We start from the raw sequence: 27,044 nt of genomic DNA, 5'->3' as shown, positions 1-27,044 counted from the left end.
ATCTGCACATTCACTAACTTATTTAGGCTACCAGGGTAACTGCTCATGCACTGAAGCTATAGTATGAGAAGACCATTGTATCTTCAAGAGAGCTGGAGAAATGGGCAAAAACTTTTAGCACTTGCTCTTATTAAAATGTAAATCTGAGCAAAGAACTTTGTGGTCCAGTGAAGTTGCTAATGCCATTTGACATTAACAACCTACAGGATATGATCTTTTTTTTTTTTTTAAGATTTTATTTATTTATTTGACAGAGAGAGACAGAGCGAGAGAGGGAACACAAGCAGGAGGAGTGGGTGAGGGAGAAGCAGGCTTCCTGTGGACCAGGAAGCCCTATGTGGGGTTCAATCCCAGGACCCTGGGATCATGACCTGAGCTGAAGGCAGACGTTTTAATGACTGAGCCACCCAGGTGCCCCTACAGGATGTGATCTTAATACATCTGCCATTTTCAGAGAGTTGCATTTGAAGAGCTTTCTCAACTCACAGAGAGACTCTACAGCTACACGGATATATTTCTGTTAACCTGAGTAAAAATTATCCTTAAAGGGGATAGAAAAGGTCTGGAGCAGAACAACACAGACTTTCCAAAAAGGCATACAGTTTATAAGTATTTAGTTTTGAAAGAGATTCTCTTCTATCACTGCTAATATGAATATTTATGAAGCACCATCAGTAGGCTTAACATAGTTCCTGTCCAGTCAGCTTATAATTTGATGAGTCATAAATGCAAATCCTCTAAATTGGGGTAGTTGGCTCTGAAATTGATGCCAACCAATACCATTGTCAGTGGCTCTCTATCTTTTGGCTCTTTCTCTCTTCTTTTCCCCTTTTTTCCTTTTTCATACACTTCGCTCACTCATATACACCCCTCCCTCATTTTGTTTCTCACTAAAAAGATGTAAAAAAATCAAGGTTTACCTTTAAAAGCACAAATCTGTGGTCAACACAAAACTTTAAAATCTTTAAGACTGTTCTACCTGAAGATTAAGAACATGTTGTTTGAATATTTCATGATGATCTAACACATATTTATACAGTTTTCAAGTATAAGTTTTGAACCATGAAAACATTCCTAGGCTATTTAAACAAACTGATGTCTGCATAGTTTTCCGTCTGTTTCCATTTGACTTTCACACATCTGGACTGAGAGTGCTCCATATCTGTCTCGGTTCCTTGCACAAGATTTCTTACATGATTAGAGGATGTACCTTGTTTTGTGCTATATTCTCTCTTGAAAGGCCTCAGCCATATTACCAGTTGTATTACAATTAGAGAGGATCACTAATACAGAAAGTGGAAAAATGTGGGCCCTTAAGAAAACTCACTGACTTTTATAGGTTGCTTTAACAAAAAAAAAAAAGGCGGGGGGGAGGGAGATACACTTCTCTTGACTAAAAACAAACTACTCTTGCACTCAGAGACATTTTCATTTTGAAGCACTATGAAAAAGAGACGCACCGCAAAAATTCTCTATTACTGCTTCCGGTGCCCTTTGCTACATAGTAGAGCCTGTTGAGCTTGCTGAGGGAGGCACTGAGGTACTCATCTCCAGATAAATGTGTTCCAATAACGTCACAGGGCCAACAGTCTTACGGAAACTGGCTGCACAGCTTCAGAAAAGGACATGCTGCAGCCTGATATACAAACCACAATGAGGCAATAAGAAGAAACTTCCTACCACTGTCAATATCAAAGAATGTTTCTCTTAAGCCCTCAAATCTCTATCTTGTTCTTTGCAGACATGCCTTGATGACTTCTAAGGACCAGGCAGGGAAAAACACAGAATGATATCTACTCACCACTCCCGTGATGGTTTGACAAGAGAACATTGAAACTGAGAGCAATTGTTCAAAAAAAAAAAAAAAAAGTGTATGTTTGCTTCAATGCATTTTTTTCTCTTCACTTTTATTTTAAAGTCATGGAAAGTTAAACATTTATCTGTTCTTATTCTTTATAACAGTTACTGTTTCAGGAAGTTTAGCTCATCTTGTTGCCAAACACCACAGGAAATCTGCATGTTGATCAGTTTTTAAAATGACCACAAGAATCTTTTCCCATTGTTGAATTTTATTTCTTAGTTTTCCTCTTTTGTTTACATAGTCTTTCCCCTATTGATACATATTTTATTCATTGCTATTTTTCACTATTACAAAGTATGCTTTGAGGAAATTTTTATTTTATTATTTTTTTTAAGGATTTTATTTATTTATTTGCCAGAGAGAGAGAGCACAAGCAGGGGGAGAGGCAGGAAGATGGAGAAGCAGACTCCCCACCGAGCAAGGAGCCTGATGCGGGACTCGATCCTAGGACCCTGGATCATGACCTGACCGAAGGCAGCTACTTAACTGACTGAGCCACCCAGGCGCCCCTGGGGAAATTTTTTTTTTTTTAAAGATTTTATTTATTTATTTGACACAGAGAGAGATCACAAGTAGGAAGAAAGGCAGGCAGAGAGAGTGGGGGAAGCAGGTTCCCCACTGAGCAGAGAGCTCGATGTGGGGCTCGATCCCAGGACCCTGAGATCATGACCTGAGCTGAAGGCAGACGCTTAACGACTGAGCCACCCAGGCGCCCTCCCACCCCGGGGAAATTTTTAACTAACACTTTCTATTTTTCTTCTTATGCCAAGATGAAAGCTTATAAGAGAAAATACAGAAAAGTAAAAATGTGAAGATATTTAGAAGTGTCTACAATCTTACTTACTCTGAAATAATCACTAAATAGTTTGGTGGTGTGCATTTGTAAAAGTGTGTTCACTTACAGGATCCTTTACTCTCTAAGTACAAACATATATGTAAATGAACAAATTTACATATATGTAAACAAACAAATGCATCAACTTATAAAACTTAGATGGTACTAAACATACCTTCCATAAAGTATTGATTTTTTTTTTTAAGATTTTATTTATTTATTTGACAGACAGAGATCGAAAGTAGGCAGAGAGGCAGGCAGAGAGAGAGGAAGAGAAGCAGGTTCCCTGCCGAGCAAAGAGCCCGACTCAGGGCTCGATCCCAAGACCCTGAGATCATGACCTGAGCTGAAGGCAGAGGCTTTAACCCACTGAGCCACCCAGGCACCCCAAAGTATTGATTTTTAATCCTGTGAGGCTTCTGAAGTCTCTGAAATCGTATCCATTTTCTAGCAATATATTTACAGAGTTTGCATTTTTTAACCACCAAAGGAAATTATATTACGGTAGGCAAAGAAAAGGTAACTTGAGAGTCATCCTCCTAACATTTGAGAAAACTTGCATAGATGAGGCTTGATGTACTTAATTTAAATGAGATAAAGTGAAATCTAACATTAAATATTCAAGTATTTTTCACAAAGGAGAATCCAACCTGTTCTTATTCCTTCAAAAATGTTACATGGTTAATGACTTAGGTGTCTCCAGATGAAAGGAATCATATTATGGCCTTGCTTCTAAATTTTATATAATTCCTCCTGTTTTGATTCTGCTGTCACAGACATTTAATTAGTAAGAGTCACTGCAGCAAGGGGTTTGTCTATAATTTGATTGAGTCACCCATTTCTGAATCGTCAACTTCTGATTTGTTTTAAAATCAAATGTGAGATCAATCACCATGGGCTAGGAACTGAAAAGAATAAACCAATTACAGCCTTCTTTGATGGACCCCTAACTTCATTTGAACCTTCTATTTTGCTAACAAAAGTCAGAATTTTATTCATTAAAAGGCATTTCCTAAGTAAGCATCCTTCTGGTATATTGAAACACCAAGTCCTCAATTCATCCTTTGTTATTAGTTAACCATCAACCACCATCTAGTCAGAGTCAATAATATTAACTGTGTACTTAAAGGTAAGCAAAACTGTGAAGAGAAACAGAAGACCCTTGCAAACAGGAGTTTGTAATCTAATAGAGGAATTGTGATTAACTGACATATCTAAGAACACATACACATGTGCCAGGAAATAAATTCCTACTTAGTAACATCACTTACAAAGATCCTAACAGACATACGATTAAAGCTTATTTAAAGCGGATTAAGGGAGCAGTTATATTAAGGAGAAGGGTCTGGTTTGGGGAACGAATTTGATGACTTCAAGCTGGGAAGAAAAGCTAATAGAATGTATGATAGAATCAGGATATAAAAAGAGCTTAATGGGCCCAAAGTAACAATACGGAGTTAAATTGGGACGCATTTGAAGTCGCCCATTAGTTAGAACAAAGTCATATAATTGAGCAGCTACTAATGGGGAAGGAGCTGGTTGCTAAGCTGAGTCTGTTCCGTGACATATATGTCACATGGGACAAAAATAGGATGTGGTAGCCAAGGAGCTGGCATGATTTAAAGTCACATTCATTGATAATGTCCAGGAGTAGGTAATAAAAGATAGTCTTTCTGATGCTCTGAGATATTTGGGTTACATTTGAAATAATTTGCTCATTTGTGGTCCACAAATGGAAAAAAAGTGCTGTAAGATAGGAGATGATCTAAAGGGGAGTCAATAGAATATGGGAAGGATAGTAAGGTTTTTGTTTTTTGTTTTTTTTTTAAGATTTTATTTACTCATTTGACAGAGATCACAAGCAGGCAGAGAGGCAGGCAGAGAGAGAGGGGGGAGGGAAGCAGGTTCCCAGCTGAACAGAGAGCTCTATGCGGGGCTCGATCCCAGGACTCTGGGATCATGACCCAAGCCGAAGGCAGAAGCTTTAACCCACTGAGCCACCCAGGTGCCCCAAATAAAGGGTTTTTAACTTAAGGAACAGAACACAGTGGGAACAGACCTTACGATGAAAGATATAAAAGAGTGTCAAGTGAAAGCTGAATTTCATTTGCCTTGTGTATCTCCAAGCTTCAGAAACAGGAGCATCGGAACTTGGAAGCTTCATGGAGGCGGAAGTAGATTCAGGGAAAGCAAGGGCAAGGTGACAACACAGCTGGCCGACAACGCATACAAACTGCCTGGGAGAAAGGGTGAGTTTCCCGTGTGAGCACGGATGGGAGGATCGAGCACTGGCCTTTGAAAGATCAAGGAATAGCTTGCATTCGCTCTGAGCCAGATGGCACTGGCTGCTTCCTGCAACCTGAAAATTCTGATTCTGCAAGAAGTTTGTACTCTTCTCTCTTAACCTCTGAGTTTTCAATTTACCTTCCTCTAAACCAGTTAAATGTCTACACCCTTCAACTTAAGCTGTTACATCTTCAAAAATATGTTAGCCTATTTAAGGTTTTGAAATTTAAACAGTAAGTATCCAGAAGGTTCGCTAATGTCTCAGCCTAACACTACCGACTTCTGTGTACCTATCTTCAGAGCTGTAAGACACTAAGCTCCCCTTGATGAAAACAGTTTCTCAAAATATGATATGCTAGAGCACTGACTTCACAATAATGTGAAGTCACGTGTGCTTGCCAAGATCTAAGCAATACAAAATACAGAGTGGCAAGATTCATAATCAGAGTTCCAGATACTGCCTCGGAGTGGCCCTTTTTATACTTAATGTGTATATGGATCACCTGGGATCTTGTTAAACTGCAAACTGCAACCTGGTAGGTCTCAGGTGGGGTCCAAAGATGAACATTTCTGCTGCTCAGGCTTCTGATTCATGGGCCACACTTTGAGGAGCAAGGTAAGGCACATTTTCTGGGAAGTATCATTGCAGAATGTCTATTATTATACCAGTAATTACCTCGACATTTATTTGCTGAATACATTAATATTTCTACTGACACAGATCATAGAATTTCTATTCTCCTTCCTTTGGAAATTAAAATAAACGCTATCATGAAACAGTAAGATTTAGACACCTAGTTCTTCTCTTTTCCCTGGTACTTAAGAGGATGACTTAATCTCTACAATCAGATTACTTCAAAATACCAACAGACAGTTCCACCAAGATTTATGACCAATTGTTGCACTGAATTAGCAGACTGATTTTATTTTTATTTATTTAGTACGTGAGAGACAGTCTATGATAATAAAATAATCACAATAGTTTTTTTCCCCAGGCACTCAATTTATTGTAGCAACAATTCAGAGTCAGATATTGTCTGAAATGCCTTTGTAGTGCTATAAATGATTGATCATCATGTTTAGTAAATAGTCCCAAGGGGCTCAGGTCTGATGGTCCCCAAGTTTTTGCTTTAGACAACATTTTAAGATATCTTTTAATGCTGTGCAAATCAAATACTACTGAATTTTTTCATGTATTCTCCAGAAAACATGAAAAAGTGACCATGTTATTTAAGCCAGGATGTTTACTTCCCTACAGAAAAATCAGAATATCATCTTTTGAGTTTTAAGCTTTGTTTTAAATACATGGTCACTGAGGTAAGCTGGAATATTCTGGAATAGTAATTGTTTTCTTGAGTTTGATATTCAGGATCTACTTATGCAGCTTCATTGTTTTGGACTGACAGAGTTTGGCCTCCTATTCTGCGTCTGAAGCGTTCTTTCCCCTCCCTCACTACCTTCAAGTCTTTACACAATGTCAGCGTGGAAGCCTACTCTATCAAACATTGCATTCCCTCCTGATATATTCCTGACTTATTTTTCTCCTTAGCACTTATCACTAACCAAAATACAATACACTTTACTTATTTTTCTTGCATATTCTGTCTTCCTCCCCATTAGCTTTCATTGCTGGTATGACAAATGACCACAAACATAGTGGTTTAACAATTAAAATGTATTATTTTATAGTTCCATAGGTTGAAAGTCTAACACTCACTTGCCTAAAGTCAAGATGTTGGCAGGGCTTCATTCCTTTCTGAAGGCTCTAGGGAAGAAATCTGTGTCTTTTCTTTTGCCAGATTCTAGAGGTCACTCACACTCCTTGGCTCATGGACCCCTTCCTCCATTCACAAAGCTGGCAGCACTGCATCCTTCTGACTCTTCTGGTGTCATCTTATCTTTTTTTTTTTCCCCTCCACTGTCATAAGAGTCTGTGCTTTTAAGGACTCACGTAATTGGATTGGGTCCCCCAGGATAACCCAGAACAATCTACATCTCTCTTTTTTTTTTTTCTTTTTTAGGATTTTATTTATTTATTTGTCAGAGAAAGGGAGAGAGAGCACAAGCAGGGAGAGTAGCAGGCAGAAGGAAAAGCAGGCTCCCGCTGAGCGAAAAGCCCCACACGGGACTTGATCCCAGGACCCTGGGATCGTGTCCTGAGCTGAAGGCAGACGCTTAACCAACTGAGCCATCCAGGCATCCCAACAATCTATGTCTCAAGGTCTCAGTCACATCTGCAGAATCCCCTTTCCCATGCAAGACAACACATCCATAGGATCTGTCCATTAGGCAGTGAAATCTTTGTGGAGGCCATTCTTCTTCCTACTGTACCCTTCACTACAATGCAAGCTCCAAGAGGTCATGACATCTTGTTTGCTTTGTTGTATCCTAAGCACTTAGAACAGCATCTTGCATGAGGTATGTGCTCAATAAATATTTTTTTAATGAATGCGTGAATGAAATCCAGATTTAGTTGATTATGAGCACATATTTGAAGCGTGCTGCTAGAACACAGGCCTCCACTAGCTGCATCTGAAGAGGCTATCCCTTGAATTAAATAGACCTTATTAGCCCTCATTTGAAAAACAAGGTGACCACTTTGTCCAATTCACAGAATCAATATGATTTACACTGAAATAATGTGAATATTCTTAAAGAGATATAAAGGATTACCACTATACTTTTTAAATGGGTCTTAGTGTCTTTACCTAAAGAATATAAATTTCTTCGACCTCTAAATATCAGTAATCTTGGTCAGAGGTTCTCTCTCCAGCTTTAGGAAACCCCATCCAAAAGGCTAGAATAGATACTTGGGAAGACCCTACAGTGAGACTGTAACCTTCCTTGATCTCTCTTCTTGCTAGACAAGCAATCCTGAGAGCCACACCCCCAGACCAAGTGCAGTGTACCTGGACCATCTTAAGAGGGGTGGGAGAGCAGGAGGTTATAGGGTATCTCCAAACCTCAGTCTACTCCCAGGCTTTTGACCAATGTGAGCATATCAGTGAATTTCTTCAAGGCTCCTATTGCCTACAATCTATCATTCTCAGTCACATGTTACTAAGAGATGCTGGATAATAGTACAAAGGTACACTACCAACCTTATGTTTTATTTTCTTCAGACAAAACCAGGACAGGATTTGTCCAACACAGTGGCTTCAGGTAACACCAGTATGCAACCAATAACAGAGTAAAGATAATAACCTCTCAGCAAACATTAGGCGAATTTTTTTGCTGAGTTTTCCATCCAAAGAAATGTCTTTCCAACTTTATCGAGAAAATTTGCCAATTTTATTAACTTTAAAAATAAATCCAATATGTCTTTAAAAAATAGAGGTTGCCTAAACTCATATGCTTATATTTACTAGGAGAGTGAAAATCAAAATGTTTAAGATAGAATCTTCTGTTGTTTCAAAAAAAATTCTGTGATGCTAAGATTAGAGAACATTTATTTTTCTCCAGGATTGATGTAATTAAACATACTAAAGTAGGCAAAAACAGCAACAACAGCAAAACAGTCTTTTTTTTTTTTTTTAAGATTTATTTATTTTAGAGAGAAAGAGCACGAGCAAAAGCAGGAGGAAGGGCAAAGGGAGAGGGCGAGAGAGAAAGATTCCCCAGTGAGCCTGACATGGGGGCTTGATCTGAAGGCCCAGAGACCATGACCTGAGCCAAAACTAAGAACTGGATGCTTAACTGACTGAGCCACCCAGGTGCCCCCAACAGCAAAAAAATCTTAATATAAATATGGTTTGGTTTTATGGATCTATGACTATATACAGATATCTGGAAACATTAGGATGTTTGGTGACAACCAAGCCAATCACTGTTAGTCAACAGGTATATGCACTGTAGTGAAAACTCAACTGCTAAATTGTTAAAATAATCCAGTCTTTCTTGAATGGGGTCTCTAGACCAGCAACTCTGGAACCACCCGGGACTTGTTGGATGAACACAACTGTGGGCTCACCACAGACACAGGATCAGAAACTTTTAGGGAGGGGGTCCACCGTGTGTGATTTTGATGTTAAGGTAGGAGAAACCCTTGGCCAAAGTCATAATTGAATGCCTTTTTATTTTATTCCAAAATGTTGTGTCTTATTGTTTGACACAGTAGTCTTATATCATGGTATGTACAGAAAAGCTCACCTGCTTGTCAACAGGTGAAAACTGAAGTCAACGATTAGCTGTTTGGGTTAAATTATATCTAAATTGTATGGGCAGGTTATTTTGAAAGCTGAACATTTGAATCCACTGAAAATATGATAGGACCTTCTCATAGTCCGAATCTAAAAGTCTCATTTGCTCTTCAACAGGTAACAAAAATCACTCGTGCAAAAAAGCACTATATATTGTATTAAATTCTTTTTGAATATTAAGAGAAATCTGGCATATTTTATTAGAATTCTTTTCTCATTCTTTAGACATATTTTCCAGATTGATTTTTTCTCTCAACAAGAATATTGGGGTGAAACATGAAAAAGCAAAACCAAATAAAATTCTACTATACACAATCCTATTTTAAAGTCTCCGCAGTCTTAAAAAATATGGGTATTTTTCCTTTGTGAGTTAAGTAAGCACAAAACACATATTTTGTGATTTTTTTTTTGTTTTTTAAAGATCAATTAACTAATTAATTAATTTAGAGAGTGTGAGCGGAGGGAGGGGCAGAGGGAGCCAGAAAGAGAGAATCCCAAGCAGATTCTCTGCCCCACATACGGAGTCCCATGCAGGGCTTGATCCCACCACGCTTGAGATAAATGACCCGAGCCAAACAAATCAAGAGTGAGTCGCTTAGCTCACTGAGCCACTCAGGGGTCCCACAAACCACATATACTGTATTATCTGGTGTTCTGAGTAACTAAAAATATTTTGTTATATAACATTTGCTGTAATCAAAGTGGAGCCAACGTGCTGAGAGAACCCAGATCACGGAGCAACTCATTCTTCCTGGAGAACCAGGAACAGTGGCCCGGAAGAAGCACTATCGATCTGCTGAATGATGAGCTTCCTGGGTACAGAATGGGACTGAAGACATTCTCCACAAAACTTGCATGCACAAGAACACCCTGTCATGAAGTAGTGGGGTGAATCTGCCAGGGGTGGAGTTTCGCCATGCAGGACTTCCTGCGAGTTAAGTTTTTGTTTTTTTGTTTTAAGTTTTGTTTGTTTTATTTTGTTCTTTCTTGAAGGTAGCAAGCGGAGAGCCAATGAGAGTTTCTAGGCAGTGAATTTATGTAACACAATCTCTTGTCAGGAAGATGGGTTCTGAGCTCTGGACTGAATCTCACACAGAATGTTGTCAGAGAATCCTGGCAACTTCTAAACTGACAAAAGACCAGGCCACTGCAGGAGTGATGGAGATAAAAGCAAGACGTTGATAGGCATTTGAGCTGGGTGTGAATGTGATGGCCGAGAGTGGGAGGGTGGGGGTGAGGCAGAAAAAAGAAACAAGGTGGGATTTTAAACTTCTTATTGAGTATTTCTTAATAACAGTTGTGATGCTTATTTTTGCATTTGTTTTCCACGAAAATTGTTGGAAGCTAAAAAAGGCTTTTATGCTTACATTGCAACTTGGGGGGGGCGGGGCAGAGCATGTATCCTCTCATGTATCCAGCTGGTTCAAATGATCACTCTTCAAAATGACAGGAACAGGTGGAAAGTAGTAACACTGGGAGGCAGAGCAGGTGTGGTGGAAGCATTACTTAACCAGCACTTCTGTGAGCGGAGGTTAGTGAGTCTTTGAAGGGGTGAGGAGAGTCACTGGGGGAGTTAAATGTGCTGCCTCCTGGGGCCTTTCCCCTGAAATTTTCTTGTCATTGGCCCAAGTATCTGGCCTGGGCACGAGATTTTTAAAACTTCCCTGATGATTTAAGGTGGATGAGAAATATTGTTTGAAAATGTAAGTGAAGTCTTTCTCAGTTAGATAACGTCGCTTTAAATTTTCATTCTGTTGTCTAATAATCTGTTGTAATGCTAATGAAACAAGAGTGTCACATAGTGACCTTCTAGGGATGATGCAAAGGCAAATAGGATAATATGTGTGAAAGTACTTTGATCGGGCGCCTGGGTGGCTCAGTTGGTTAAGCTGCTGCCTTCCCCTCAGGTCATGATCTCAGGGTTCTGGGATCGAAGCCCACATCAGGCTCCTTGCTGAGCAGGGAGTCTGCTTATCCCCTGCCTGCCAATCCCCCTGCTTGTGCTTGCTCTCTCCCCCTTTCTCTTTCTGTCAAATAAATAAATAAAAATCTTAAAGAAAAAAAAAGTACACTGTGCTGGTATTTGTGTAGGACCTCTTATCAGCACGAGCATTTCAAAAATTTCTTATGGGGGTTAATACTTATAAAGCATTGGGAAAATCACAACAAAAGAGCATACTTTCTTCACATTTATCTTTAACACATAGGCTATAAACTTTTCATAAACACTATATGCCACAACTTATAATAAATGTCCTTTTTTATTGACATGAGTAGCTATATTTCTAAAAGGCATCAGAGAGGCTACAAATGCAAACTGAATATTAACACTCATCATTGGGGGGGGTTCACTTTTCTTTATAAAATCTTCTAAATGACAGATCCCACAGATCCTAAGTCTCCCTAAGCTGACTTTGCTTTGCACATATTTGATACTCAAAAAAGATTCTGTAAAAATGCTTGAAAAACGAAGGCACATGTACAGTGTCAATATATTATCCTAACCTTGCATTATTTGGGGCTGGGTTGTGCTGAAGAAATTGATCTCTTACAAGCCTTAAAGAACAGTGACCAAAACATATCAGCATGAAATTCTGGGCAAAGATGTAATTACAATGCTCTTAAATAATTAAAATGCCTAAAAAATTAACAAAGCAAGAAACAACAAATGTTGGAGAGGATGTGGAGAAAGAGGAACCCTCTTACACTGTTGGTGGGAATGCAAGTTGGTGCAACCACTTTGGAAAACAGTGTGGAGATTCCTCAAAAAATTAAAAATAGAGCTACCTTATGGCCCAGCAATTGCACAAAGCACTATCTTTGGTATTACCCCAAAGATACAGATGTAGTAAAAAGAAGGGCCATATGAACTCCAATTTTCATAGCAGCAATATCCACAAAAGCCAAACTGTGGAAAGAGCCAAGATGCTCTTCAACAGATGAATGGATGAAGAAGATGTCCATATACACAATGGAATATTACTCAGTCATCAGAAAGGAATACCCAACTTTTGCACAACATGAATGGGACTGGAGGAGATTATGCTGAGTGAAATAAGTCAAGCAGAGAAAGTCAATTATCATGTGGTTTCACTTCCTTGTAGAACATAAGGAATAGTATGGAGGACATTAGGAGAAGGAAGGGAAAAATGAAGTAGGGGAAACCAGAAGGGAAGATGTACAATGAAAGACTAGGAACTCCAGGAAACAAACTGAGGGTTTTAGAGGGGAGTGGGGTGGAAGGATGGGTTGGCCTGATGATGGGTATTAAGGAGGGTACGTATTGCATTGAGCACGGGATGTTATATGTAAATAATGAAACTTGGAACACTACATCAAAAAGTAATGATGTACTGTGTTGTGACTAACATAATAAAAAAATAGATAAGTTCTAAAAAAATAATTAAAATGCCTAAAACAAGGAACGAAAATATTTCCTTAGGGCACTGAGGTAAATATGATTTTAAAAATTATTACGAGAAAGAAGCCATAGAGAAAAAGCAGAAAACAATGCTGGAAGTTCAAAAAAAGAAAAGAAAAGAAAAGAAATAAAAAGAGGCAATTTCAAAATATAGGGCTCATTATAGCAGATTATATTTTAAAAATAATAAGGATTCAAAACAATAGATTATGGTAATTCTGGAGGCAGAAATTAGACTAACAGCAAGTACATTTATAATTTTTTTTAAAGATTTTATTAATTTATTTGTCAGAGAGAGAGAGGGAGAGAGAGAGAGCGAGCACAGGCAGAGGCAGAGGGAGAAGCACGCTCCCCGCCAAGCAAGGAGCCCGATGTGGGACTCGATCCCAGGACGCTGGGATCATGACCTGAGCCGAAGGCAGCTGCTTAACCAACTGAGCCACCCAGGCATCCCAGCAGCAAGTACATTTAAAGTTTTCATCTATAATCTGTGATTAGAAAGGATAGTTCTTACTTTCTCCTAAAGCTTTTCAACACGAATATTAGAACTTCCCAGGTCAGGATCCAATTCGGATCTCTCAACTCTGTGTATTTATAATATTTAACTTCTCCATTTTTCAGATCTCTTAGGATTCAGCTTATATGGCTTATTTCTAAAGATTTTATTCCACTTGCAGGGTTTTAAAAATGAACTTTCTTTTCTTTTTAATATGAGGTTTACCGTGTACCTACTGCAGTGAATGACATTATGAAAAGAGACACATAATTTTGTAGTTCTATATTCTCTGTGAATTAGCTCATCTAATTTGTTTACCGCTACACATCTGGGACATCCTATATGAAGTAGGATCTCAGTTCTAAATATAATACTGTTCCGTATATGATGTTCAACATACAGTTAGTATATGAACCACTGTTAAGCTGCAATAAATATCCACCCCCAATTTAAAACAGGCTTATTCTGAATTTGCAGAAGCTTTAACATAGGTTATTGAATAGTTAAGCATATATATATATATATATATATACATATATATATATGCGTGTATGTGTGTATGTACTCACACCAACATATACCTATTCCACTGAATGGCTAAGGCAAAGTCAGGATAGAACATGAGGATGAACATTGTCCTGGCTGTAATAAAGCATTTGCTAGCGAGAATAAGGGTTACAATGACCTGAATGATGACAAAGAGCTCAGGAAAAGAAAATGGGACTGCAGAAGATATGCTTTAATAGTTTTGACCAGCTCTCAGCTGGTCTAGCTTTAATCTACATTATGTACGAGCAGGAATTTTGTATTTCAAATAGAATTATTAATCAGAAAATTAATTATGAATCAGAAGAGGTTTACATGTAGTATATCATGAGAGTAGGCTTAATTGTCTACTTCATAGACTAAAGTAATGCAGATGTTAAAAAGAATTTATCATCGGAAAAATTTCCTACGTGTGTCCCTACTTTTTCTAATTTGGTTAGTTGCAAACAGTAAGATTTTAGTATTCTAAATTTTGTTGAGGACATTTGCTCTCATGATTCTGAAGGCTAGCTGAAATTTATGTGTTTTTGTCCTAATTTGTGTGACAACTTGTCATTTCTCAAAAATAAAATAACTTCAAAAGTTTCATCATTATGGAGAGACTTTTGGGTAAAAATTTAGAGTAATAAATAATTTATATGAGGATTTTTTGTTTGTTTCTGACAGCCATCACTTGTGAAATTGCAATTACTCAGTAAATAAGAGGCCCACAATGTCTTTTTTGACATGACAAAACTTCTAACATTTAAATTTAAATGTTTCATGTGAAAATGCACTGCTACAACATCATTATAAAACTAAGGACTGTTGTGTGATAACCAAAATTCCTCTTTCTCAAAATAAGAATACTTGTTTTGCTCTTTAATTGTTATATTCACCTGTTCATTTTCTAGTGTTGCTTGCACCAAACAACAAATTTATAGCAGATGTATTTACATTTTACTGTTACAGGGAAATAATCTGTGATGCAAATGAGGATAAGCATATTTAAATTGGGGTTAGACATTCCAGTTCTCTCCTATTTTCCATTGTTGAAATAAAATACCAACTGAAAAGTAATATATGTGGTTGGTTGGTAAGCGTGTTTCACTGAGTAAACCAAACAGCTTCCTAGGATGTCTTGCAGAAAAATTCCTCACTCTAAAACTCACTTAGCGCTTAAAACTGGCAGCTAAAGTAGTGCCAAATTACTGTGGGAGCAATCACAGAAGTAAAGAAAGTTCTTTGGTTTAAGCTTCTCCATGATAAAGTGTGGAAAGCATTTATGAGGACCCAATGACCTAAGAGAGGAGCCCAGATCACTTGTGTTCCAGGACTACATTACATTTCCAACAGTTTATTTGTCATGGACAACCACAGAACACTCAGCTTCAGCATGTCCATATGGAAGTGTCATTAAACTCTAGAACCTGCAAGCTCTCCTGTGCCCTTAGCTCAATGACAAGCTTACTAGTTGATCAAGGTATCTGCTTCACCCTCACATCCACACCGAATAATCTCCAGGTCCAGTGAATTTGCTTCCTGACCAGGTAATTTCTCAATCTTTTTACTTATCTGCATCATCACCTTGCTGCTGAACCAAGTGATGAAAACTTGTCTGACTATGACAGCAGTCTCTCTACTGGTCTCTCCTCCAGCACCATGCTTCTGCAATTCAGTCTCTATAAAGGGCAGCCCAAACCTACAACTTCAAAGCCTTTCCCATTTTGTTGGAATAAAGTCCTGAATCCTTAGTATGGCTACCATGGCCTCCCCCCAAAACTCTTTTCCCCCTCTTCCACGTCTTCTTTGGCAGCTTCATCTCTCTCTCTCTCCAGAACCTCTGTAGTCACCACCTGACCCCATCTCCACCAGATGGGGCTATGGTCAGTCACTTGAGAGCTCTAAGAACTCACTGCCTTAACTGCCTTAGTACTTGGCATTTGCTCTTCCCAGTCTGCCCTTGCATCATCTGGCTAGTTTCTACTCACCCTGGGAATTCTAGCACCTCTTGCATGAACTCTTCCTAACCACCCCTGGCCCATGCCATCAAGTCTAGGAGAGCTGCTCTCATAGCATCTGCCTCGTCTGAAAGTACTAGACTTCAGTTATTGCTTGTTTATTCGTGTAGCTTTACCACCGGACCTCCGCCTTCACAAGGACCACGGCTGTGTCTGTCTTGCACATTTGTCTAGCGCTGTGCATTAGAGTGAGAAGTCTGAGGCAGATATTCCACAAATATTTGTGAAATGAATGTATCTGAATGGAGTTATGTACAAAGGCATGGGAGTTCACATTTCTGTTGATGACCTTAGCTATCTGGTCAAAGTACTGTAGGAAATAGTACATGATAATTAGCTGTCCGCTTTTAAAAAGTTACCTCCCTGCTACGAAGTTTCAACACCCTGCTCTCTGCCCCCCCTCCCCAGCCCCCCCAACGCCCTCCCAAATCCAGTAACTGGCTAGATTTAAATCTATCTGCCTTCTTTCAGGCTTGGTAAGAACTGTAGCAACCATTGTCATATTTAAGAAAATTAAATTACTAATATCGGTCTACCCATTTCTCCAAGAAAATGAAATTACTTCTCTACAGAATTAAAACACCATTTCCTTGAACTTGATGAAGAAGCCAATTTTCTATTGTGTTTCCTGCCTCAAAAAAGAATATGTGTCTAGACATAATATTAGTGAAGTTTTTTCATGGGATACCCTTTCCAGTAGAACAAACTCCATTATTCCTACGCAATGACATAAATAGCTCACTGTACCTTTTGGCCTCTTAATTTAAAAAAACAAAAAGTGGGGCGCCTGGGTGGCTCAGTGGGTTAAGGCCTCTGCCTTCGGCTCGGGTCGTGATCCCAGGGTCCTGGGATCGAGCCCCGCATCGGGCTCTCTGGTCAGTGGAGCCTGCTTCTCTCTCTCTCTGCCTGCCTCTCCGCCTACTTGTGATCTCTCTCTCTCTGTGAAATAAATGAATAAAATCTTAAAATAAATAAATAAATAAATAATAATTAAAAATAAAAAAACAAAAAGTGAAAGACATTCTAACTCCTATCTCCAAATATAGAATTCTGCTTAAACAACAACAACAACAAACACCCCACTTTGGATGTGTATACATTTCTCCAAATTTCTAAATGTTGCCATAATTCATCTTGAGAGGTGCTCAACAAGTTTGCATTGTGGTATTCTTTGTAGTAACAGTTGTCAGACTTTAGCATACCTCAGAATCTCCTGGAGAGTTTTTTAAAATGCAGGTTTCTGGGTTCACCCCCAGAGTTTCTGATGCCTTAGACCTGAGACAGAACCTGAAAATTTGCATCTCTAACAAGTTCCCAAGTGATACCTATGCAGCTGACCTGGAGACCACACTTGGAGATGTAACTTATACAAGCAACTCTCCCTTCCTTTTTTAAACTTTTGGTCATCAGTGTCTAAACAGGTTTTGCTGCCTAAAAACGTGAAAGATGTACTCAGTGCTGAAACTTAACTACACAAGGGCACATCACTTTCTTAAAAAGAAGCTTCTTTTTGCAAGCTTAAAAAATGAAATGGAAAAACAACCTGAAGTAGGGAGGTTTTACCTTCAACCACAAACATGTTTTGCCTTGGTTATGAGTTCTTTGTTCAGGAGCCAAGTTGGCAATTAAGTTGGCATGAGGAATAGGAGCCATGTGTTTAATATGATGTTAGTGTAGCCCTTGTAAGCCCCGGAACAAGGAAAGTCCACACATAAGCTTATCCGCAGGAAGTTCTAGTTCCTTCTCTTGCTACCTAGATGGTGCTGCTCATTCTGAGTTCTCAGAGCCACAAAGGAAGGGGAAGATTTTATTTCCATCCTGTCACATCCTCCCCCACTTAAACCATTTTACAGCCTTACCTTATAGGAGCAATCTTAATCCTCTTTAAACCATAGAACTAATTGTAAGGTCCACCAACAAAGTGGCATTTTGGAATCTCTTTGCTACAAAGACTTTCCATTACCTCTGTGTTCCTCTGCAGAATCACTGTGCTGAGAAGAGCAAGTTGAAATCCCTATCTTGAGCTGAGCTTGTTAGGAGGGTTATTTTTGTCTTACAGATTTTGTATTTTAATCTTCTTAGAATTTCTTAGGAAGTTCTAATGCTCATCAGTTCTGGCATAAGCTGAGTCAAATCAAGGGTCTCAGAATTTAAAGAAAGTGATACCCTTAGAATGGAGTCCTGAAGAAATCAGGCACATCATGCTGTGACTATTACAAGGCACTATGTAAGTTTCCATTCTTCTCAAAGGTTCTTTCAGACTGGGGATCTTTGCCTTGTTCACCGCTATATCCCTGTGTTTTAAAATGTCCCCCAAATATAAAGGACTCAATACATAATATCTTGCCTGACTGGCTCTCACTATAAGCTTTATAGGTGGCACACAATAAAAATTAAGGAAATGTAGCACTACACTGAAATTCAGGAATTAAATGTTATCAAAATTGAGGTTGCTCCTACAAATGAAAAAAATGAAAAAAAAATGAACCAGAAGATAGGTCATGTTTTATTTGCTTGTTTAGAGAAGTAGAGAGAGATGGGGATGGGAAGAAGGAAGGGGAGAGGGAGAGAGAGGATCTTAAGCAGGCTCCATGCCCAGCACAGAGTCTGGCACCTGGCTTCATCTCACAACCCTGAGATCATGACCTGAGCCAAAATCAGGAGTTGTACGCTTAACCAACTTGGCCACCCAGGTGCCCCAAAGATACCTTATTAGAATATAACCTCCTCTACTCCCCAGTGTACAAATATACCCATCACTAGACTCAGGGGCAAATATTCAATATAAATAAGCATTTACATTTCAGTTCTGTATTTGGGAATCGCCCAAACTAGCAACACTTTTTTTTTTTCTTCCAACTTTAAATTGTCATTTTATAAATGGAAAAAACTTCCCCATGGCAAACACTCCCCCCACCCCTTTACATAGGGGACACAGTTTTGGCTAAATCCTTTTCAGTTGTGTAGGAAGAGCACAGATTTACTAGGTAGACAAATGTGAAGGCCACTTCTGCTTAACACTAATAGTTTCCTCAAGGCTTCTTCTCCATTTTATAGTTATATCAGTTTATCTATCTTTACAGCCCCTTCTGTTGCAGCTAGCTACTCCCTAGACTCAGCCTGTCTGTGTTCATAAAAGAATCTAGCCATGGAGGAATCCATTACACGAACTTTAGGTCCAACTGAGTCAGGCCATTCAGTTATGTCCCTACAGGTCAGCCTTGACTGCTGGCCCCTCAGTAATCTCCTCTTCTACCCAGATTACTCAGCCTCTGAGGTCTGCTTCACAGACACTAGACCCTGTGTCAAATGCCAAATTAGGAGAACCTCGTGCTGCAAGGCTTTATTGCCCTTACTAGCTTTGGATCTCCTGTAACCCAATACCTCCTAATCCAAGGCAGACTCTCTTAGGCCCTTTGGATACTCTTACTCATAAACCAGTTCTCCCAAGTCCCTTCTAGCACCTAAATTCGATTTTTTTTCTCCTGGGTTCTCATTTCTTTCCCAGTTCCTGTTGCTGAAATACCACTGAACCCCTCATGGGCACCCCCAAATCCTGGTACAGTGTTGCTGTCTTAAGTTCATTTTCAGGGCTAAAGGCATAGCAACGACTAGTCAGCGTCCAAATAGCACACTGGACAGACAGGACAGAAATTGGGGTGGAGAGAGGCCAGAGATAAGGCTCTAGGTGCTAACACATATTTCCACAGAATAATATAATTGGTGAATTCTCACATCCAGCAAGGACCAAATCGATGTACTATTTTAGCACTCCCGCAAGAATTCTCCTACGTCATTGCTGCACAGAGTTTTATTTTATGGAAAAGTTCCATGCTTTTTAACATACTATATCATCTCCTCATGCCAAGTAGTTTCGCATTTTAAGAATTATAAAATGTACTCATCAAAAATTTTGGCACACCATGTGCTATGTATTACATGTTTATATATTTTAAAAATCCTGAACAAATCTCCTGTGAGGTTCTGTTTAAACTACAAACACCAGCACGGTGAAGTCTGATAGAAACACAGGAAGACTCACAGAAGACTAGCACCTGCCCCACAGGTACAATACTTTGAAATTTTGCTGAAATACTTTGAAAATCAGCTGTGCACTGTAAAAGAACAAAGGCAGGCTAGAATATTTCCTTTTTCTGTACATGAAAGCCTCAGAAATGAGATGTCCAAACCTCTTCTAGAAATAAAAATCAACTGAGAAGAGCAACCCAGAAAGCATTCATGCACTCAGTCTGTATGCTGGCAGCTAATTTACAATCCATGACAAGCAAGAGCCAAGTGAGAGTTATTTACATTCGTTCTTCTGGTATAATAGGAGGGATGAGAGTGAACAGGACCTGCTGAATCAGATCATGTTTGACTGAGGAGTGACAGAGGAGTTTTCTTCAATTAATTGCCAGCTGCATAACTTGAGCTAATGCCAGCTGGGCTTCCGTCATGAAGTGACAGAAAAATAAATTATTCTGTACTCAGGTGCTGACTGTGATGTAGTTAATTCATCCATCCAAAGCTGGAGGAGGGAGAGAGGCAGTGGTGATGCTACCTGAATTCTATGAGCATATTTTGGCAGCTGTTTTAAAAATACTGAGTTCATGTTAATTACTAAAGTGTCTAAACAGATCCATTTAGGCTCAAATACATATTTGAATGAACAGATTCTTCGAAGGGATGAACCAAAGAGGAGAGAAGTGGCCTGGTCAAGGTCATGTTGATCTCTTTCACCATTAGTGAAATCCATACTCACATTCAAGTCACATGGTCAAAGGCAGGAAAAGGCAAAAGGGTTTTATTAAGGGATATCAATATGGGGAAATTCTTGAGGAGGGAAAAAGTGATGACTCCAGTGACGTAAAGAAATCCAGTATAAGGTTTAAAGGAGTCAAACATCTGCTGGTGCATTCAGAAGAGATTAACAGGCCCAGCTGCTGGGACTTTTTGAGCGAGGTGCCTGTCCTGGTGGTCACAAGTCCATGTGTCTTCTGGCTGCCTTGCCACATTCCCGTCTGTCTGCATGGAAGGGTGCCCACCCACAAGCCAGACCTTTTCATTACGGGAAAGTTTCCGAGGTTCCATGTGTCAGGCAAACTTTGCTTACCCGTCACTTTATATAAACACCTCTTCTATGGAGATTTCTTACAGAAAAACCCACTTAAAAACGTCTAACCAAAGAAACGAAGGTCAGAAAAACAGAAGCTCCATGGGAATCTAGGTATGGAATATACAGACTTAAAAGAAGCCCTCCAAATGAGGAAGCAGTAGCAGCTTGACCTCGGAATTCTTTGCTGTCTGCTCCCTCAGTTTTCAAACTGTAGCCCTGGAAATATAAACACACAATTCTAAACATTCACAGGCCTGCGGCAGCAAAATGCCACAGGCCAGCTTCACAACTGGGGCGTGCAGACCATAAATTCTGTGGTGGCAAGAGGGGAGGTCCAGAAATGACCCGTCACCGTTCAGCACCCCTCACCAAAGAAAACTGGGCACAAGCAAGAGGCCACTGGCAGCCCACTCCTGGATTTTCTCATCCATTGAAGAAGGATCCCAAGGATTGAATTACCCAGTTGACGCTAGTTCTACCCATGCCAGGGGGCAAGAGTTAGAAGACTGCCAAAGCCCATAGCGGCTTTGGATTTCGGCAGAATTGCCTGGTCTCCAGTGTGGTCATGAGCACTCCTGTTCTGACACAGGGTTTAGAGAAGGACTTGGGGACAACCTGCCCAGGGTTTGACTCTAACTCTGTCAGCAGAGAGAAAAACCTAATTTGGCCATGTGCGACCGATGAGAAACAGTCTTTGCTACTGGCAACACAGAACGGAAAGGGTAAAACAAGAAAACCATCACTGTTAGGTACATTCAGAGCAATGGAGAGCAGTGCCTACAACCACCTGGTACCCTGTTCCATTAGCAGTTGGTTAGTCTGGGAGTCTCTAAGCCATTAACTGAAAACTATCTTCACAGTGACTCCTGGGGGAGGTGAGCTGTTAGCAAGCTGAATTAACAACTCCTTTTTTTTTTTTTTTAACAACTCCTTTTTCAGCTGCCATATGTAGTGGCAATGGGCACCCTAAGTGTAACTCCCTTCCAAGCCAGCGATTTTTAGCCAGAATATAGGTGAAATTTCTAAGCATGAGTATTGCATGACGTTGCTTCCCAAGTATTAGCTTACTTTTTTCTTGTAATGGGAAACACTTTAGTTTATTTTTTAGCTCCCTCTACCTCACAACCAAATGTATAACTGAAAACAGAAAATTCTCGTCATTCCTACTAAAGAACTTTGTTTTGTTTCTGTAATCTTCATAGGGAGCAGAGACTCTTCTTCTGGGATAATACCTATACCTGAGATAAATGATACATATGGATGTATTAACAGACTCTCTGACTGAAACACAAACATATATAGTTCATTATTGCTTTCATTCAGGGCCTGATTATCTAATCAGTGATTTATCATCTTCTCCATTTTTCCCCTTTGATATTCTCTTTATCAAAAAAAGAAATGAAAGAAATGGAAACTGCAGAAAGCATGTCCCTGGTTTGATGCTAGATATTATTTACATATTTTGCCTTTAAACCTCCTGAGGGTAATACCCACTTAACATCACATATGCCAGCAGTAAGTGGAAACCATGCAGCCCGTATGCAACAGCACTGGGTTTTCAATCTATGAATGGCTGATTCCAACACATACCAAGTAAAAACCATTGTAATTTATCAGTAATATTTGGCAGAAGAGTAAGTATTGAGAAGAGTTTATCCAGTTTCATTTTGGATAGTTCAAAACCAAGAAGTTCTCAAAGCCTAAATGCTGACAGAATTCATGTGACCAGCTTAGCTCTGTTTGCCAAAACCACAGATAACTGGAAACTAAAGATTCAGGTGAGAGCCAGCTTCAAGGAACAGGGTTCTTCGTTAAACATTAAGTGAAAGAGCACTTAATCCGTTAAACTGTAGGTTGGCTTTTCCCCTGGATTATAGGAAAAATACTCCAACATCCATTTTACTTTGCAGAACTATATTGAGTAAAACTATAAGTGTTCTCTGCATGAAAAATTCTAGTTTTTCCTTGCTATGCAAATACACAACATAAATATAATCACAATGGCATTTCCTTTCACAGCATCATTTAAAAACACAAACCTCTGAAGAACAAGGATTTTGACCAACTAAGTAAAAGAGCTTAAATAAACTACTAAATAATACTAATACTAAATAATACTAAACTACTAAATAATAAACTAAAGCTTTTTAAAAAACTACAGGCACAAAATCTGAGAGAAATTTTCAGAGGTAGCTTCTCTGATGGAGGGTAATTATCAGCTCATATCAGCTTCCTCTCCAAATTCTGGTTCCCCTATCTCCTGCCTGACTTGTAACTAATGCTCATAATAGAAACACATTTAAGCTAAAAAGATGAATACATAGAAAACGGTTGTTTGGCTTAAAATGTAACAGTGTAACTAGGAGAAGGCCAGTTTCACTTCTGTAGTAAGTACAGTAGATACCTTGCCCAGGGCCCATAATACTATTAGAAACTTATGAAAATGTTTTCATTTCTTTTAAAATAAAAAAAAAAATTGAACACAATCCAGGTTATAATTGTTTTATACCTATGTAGTTGTAAAGTATAATTTTTAGTATTTTTTCATAGGAAGAAGAGGCCCACAAAGCCCAAGTGAATCGAGCCCACAGAAGTCAGAGTATATTCCCCAGCTAGGGTATTTTTGATCTTAATTAATTGATTAATTAATTAATTAATTAATTTTGATCTTAATCTTAATTGTTATGGCATTATTATTTGTTGGGATTATTTCAGCCATTTATTTCTTCTCTCCACCATAAAAAGCAACTCCTCAAATAACATTGAAAATTCTTATTAACTGGATTGGATATGGACAGGATTTTAATGGCCATCAGTCACAAATTCAATTCAACTGGGCCATGAAAGATTTCTTAGGATTTCCTAAGAAACTCTTCCCTTTTCCTATCTCATATTTTTTCCCCGGAAGGCAAAAATCTAGAAATAGTCCCAATTTCAGAGGAATAAATAAAGATGAATTGCTAGAACACTGTACCTTATTTTTTGTGGTTTTAACAATGCATCTCTGTATACTTGTCATGCATCCTCCCTCTCTTATATTCTGCTGGAGAACCACACTCCAGATGATGGGGCAAACCTCCGTGGTGAGATGCACAGATGCCTGGTCAGTCACATCACTGATTCAAGTCTGGCACTTAATCCATTCCAAGTCAGCTCTGAGACTCCCATGGACTCACAGCAAATTGTATGCTCTCATGCCAATGAAATTTCTCCAGGCAGAATTACACCTGGTATCGCCTTAGCTCTCTTTACTACCACATGGGGAAAGCCTGAAAAAGACCATAATGTTGAGGAGGACAGAGAAAGATAGAGACTGATGCCCTCATCATATCTCAAGAGCACCTAGAACAAACCCTGCACCCATGAAAACAAGCTGTACTCCCTGGATTTCCCAGCTTCAAGAGCCCATACACTGCCTTTCTATTTGCCTAAATTAGCTTAAATTTAGTTTCTATTTCTTGCAAATAATGGGGGAGAAAACTCTAACATACTATTTCACCACATGGATCTTTTTTCAGTATTAAGGAATATAATAGAAATCCTGATGTGATGGAAATCTACTTGGCTTACTCCTCTCTTTGCTGCCTTTGTATTTGGTTGACAGTAAGGGAATACAATTGTTTGTTGTTGCACCACTGGGGCAAATTCATTATTTCATTCATAAATTCAACAGATGCTCACTGCACACCTATTATGTGTCAGGGAACCAGTGAAGGCTCATAATTTAACAAAACACACAAATAGTCTCCTTTCATAAAATTTACAATCTTATGGAAAGGGGTCAACACTTAACAAAGAGAGAGACCATGTATAGATGATAGACATCTATATGTGGCAATAGAGAAAAGTAATACAGGAAAGACAACAGAGTGCCTGGGTTTGATGATGGGTTTTTGTTGTTGTTGTTTAAAGATTTTATTTAAATTTGTTTAAAGATTTTATTTATTTATTTGACAGACAGAGATCACAAGTAGGCAGAGAAGCAGGCAGAGAGAGAGGAGGAAGCAGGCTCCCTGCTGAGCAGAGAGCCCAATGCGGGGCTCGATCCCAGGACCCTGGGATCATGACCTGAGCTGAGGGCAGAGCCTTTAACCCACTGAGCCACCCAGGTGCCCCACTGATGATGGGTTTTGTTTTGTTGTTTTTTAAAAAGATAGTCAGGGAAGATCTCATTAAGCAGCTGACATTTGAGCAGAGACCTAAAAAAAAGTAGTTAGTTCTTTACTCAGGAAGCTATGGCTCCTGGAACAGAATATAATAAGTCTCAACTCAGTAGGGTGGATGGCAAATTTTCCTTTCAGGAGTTGACCTATTTACACAAGGGAGAGACTCCCATTGACGCCCCACTAGAACCTTTGCTGCGAGCTCTCTAAGGGAACCAGCATATTTGTTTTATTTCATTGGGCAAACACAAGTATGAGTTAGGGATGACTGTAGGTTCCATGAATCATTGTTATTTTCAGTGTGCACTCTCAGGCGTAAAGGCTGTAATGTGAATTGCTGACTAATTTTATAAAGCACCTGGGGCTCCTCAGGGCAAATGCACTATGTCAATACCAACATTAAACAAATAGCAATAATTGGCCAAATCCTCCAGTGGTGTAAGGCAAATAAAATATGTTCCCTCTTGGAAGTTCGTGACGTCTGCCAGGTTTACCACTTGGCAACCTGGATTAAGCAAAAAAAAAAAAAGAGGCAAAGGATTTTTAGAGAGCCTCTTTTGCTACCATTGTATATGGCCTCAAAACAACTGCTGTGAAATGTTGAGTATTTAATAGCAAATTAAAACTGAGTATGTTTTTTATTTCACTATCACAATAAGGTACGGAATAGCCACTTGAAATATTAGGCCTTTTGGTTTTCTAGGCAATTTCACTATTAGTCAGAAATAAGAGTAGAGCAATATTCATTAGATAAAAGCAGAATCATTTTCTACCCATTTTTAGAGCACATACAAATCTGTTTAGCAAAAGCACTTTTTAAAGGATTGCATCTCTTATAATTCCTCATTACAAATTTTGATTAAAGAAAATTTCCAAAAAGAAGAGCAGCTGGCAATGTTCTAAATGATAGCTGAAACTCTAAAAATGTATGTAAAACATCAACAAGATGTCTTTGTGTTTCTAAGAATTCTATAGGGAAACATACCTAATTTCAGTACAATTCTTCACTCACTCTACCCCATTCCACATAAAAATAGGCATGCATAAATGAGAAAGGACATATATAACTTATAAACAATCAGAATTTAAATTTTAACTTAACAAGGGACAGTTCAGAAAAACCTGATTCTACTTTAACTCTGAAGTTCAATGGGGAAAAAAAAGCCCAATCATTTTCTCAAAGTTATTAAACTATCATTGCTCTTAGAATTATGAGACATTTTTCTGAAGGACTTCAGCATTAATCTAGTATGACTTTTATATCACAGATGAACAGACTAAATTGCAGAAGGGTCACCTCTCTAGGAATATAAAAATTGATTATCATACCTTGAGCCACAGCTATTATTAGTATTTTGAGATTTCCTTTTAGATGTTTTCTGGTGAATTTCTATATACAGTTTCTTTTCTTTTAAAAAAGCAGTCTCTCATTTTATACATTGTTTTTATATTGGTTTCATTTAATATACCATGAATATCCACCATGCTAAAAATACTCCTTGCACATCAGTATTCCATCACGTGCATGTACTTTGATAAACTAACCCTGATTGCCAGACAGATATTAGACTAATTTGCAATTTTCAACTATAACATGCAAAGATGTAGCTAAACCTTTTTTATAAATTCTTAATGATTTCCTTAGGATAAATTCTTAAAACAGAAAATTCTCTTTCATGGAGTATGAATTTTTTTTTTTTTTAGGTTTTTGACAATTATTATCGAATTGCCTTTTAGAAAAGGTAATCAAATTTTTACTTTCAACTGCTAGTGAATAAGAATGTCCCAACTCGAATCAATATTTGGTTTTATCTGGATTTTTTTTAATTTTTAACAATTTCTTTAGACAAAATAATGCTGCCCCTGTTGTTGTTTTAAGATTGTATTTATTTGAGAAAGAGTGTGCATAAGTGTGGGGGGTGGAGCAGAGGGAGAGGGACAAGCAGACTCCGTGCTCAGTTCAGAGCCCACATGAAGCACTTGAACTTAAGAACCTGAGATCACCGCCTGAGCCTAAATCAAGAGTCTGAGGCTTAACCTACTAAGCCAGCAGGCGCTGCCCCTGCCCAGCTTCTGGCCCATTAATTGTTTAATTTGCATTTATCTTTAGGTTTGGGCTTC

At 38.8% G+C, this 27,044-nt stretch overlaps 1 protein-coding gene across 2 annotated transcripts in view; it reads right to left on the bottom strand.

The window, feature by feature from the left end:
• The window catches only part of PDE4D (phosphodiesterase 4D), a gene marked incomplete at its 5' end in the record, with an annotated part of 1,452,651 nt that overhangs the window by 487,129 nt on the left and 938,478 nt on the right, over positions 1 to 27,044 (bottom strand). The gene's annotated exons all lie outside the window — the stretch shown is intronic.

The sequence above is a fragment of the Martes martes genome (genome assembly GCF_963455335.1).
Source record: "Martes martes genome assembly, chromosome: 5".
NCBI classification, from domain to species: Eukaryota; Metazoa; Chordata; class Mammalia; order Carnivora; family Mustelidae; genus Martes; species Martes martes.
The sequence above is the reverse complement of the archived record's forward strand: the minus strand, read 5'-3'. Positions and strand labels throughout refer to the sequence as shown.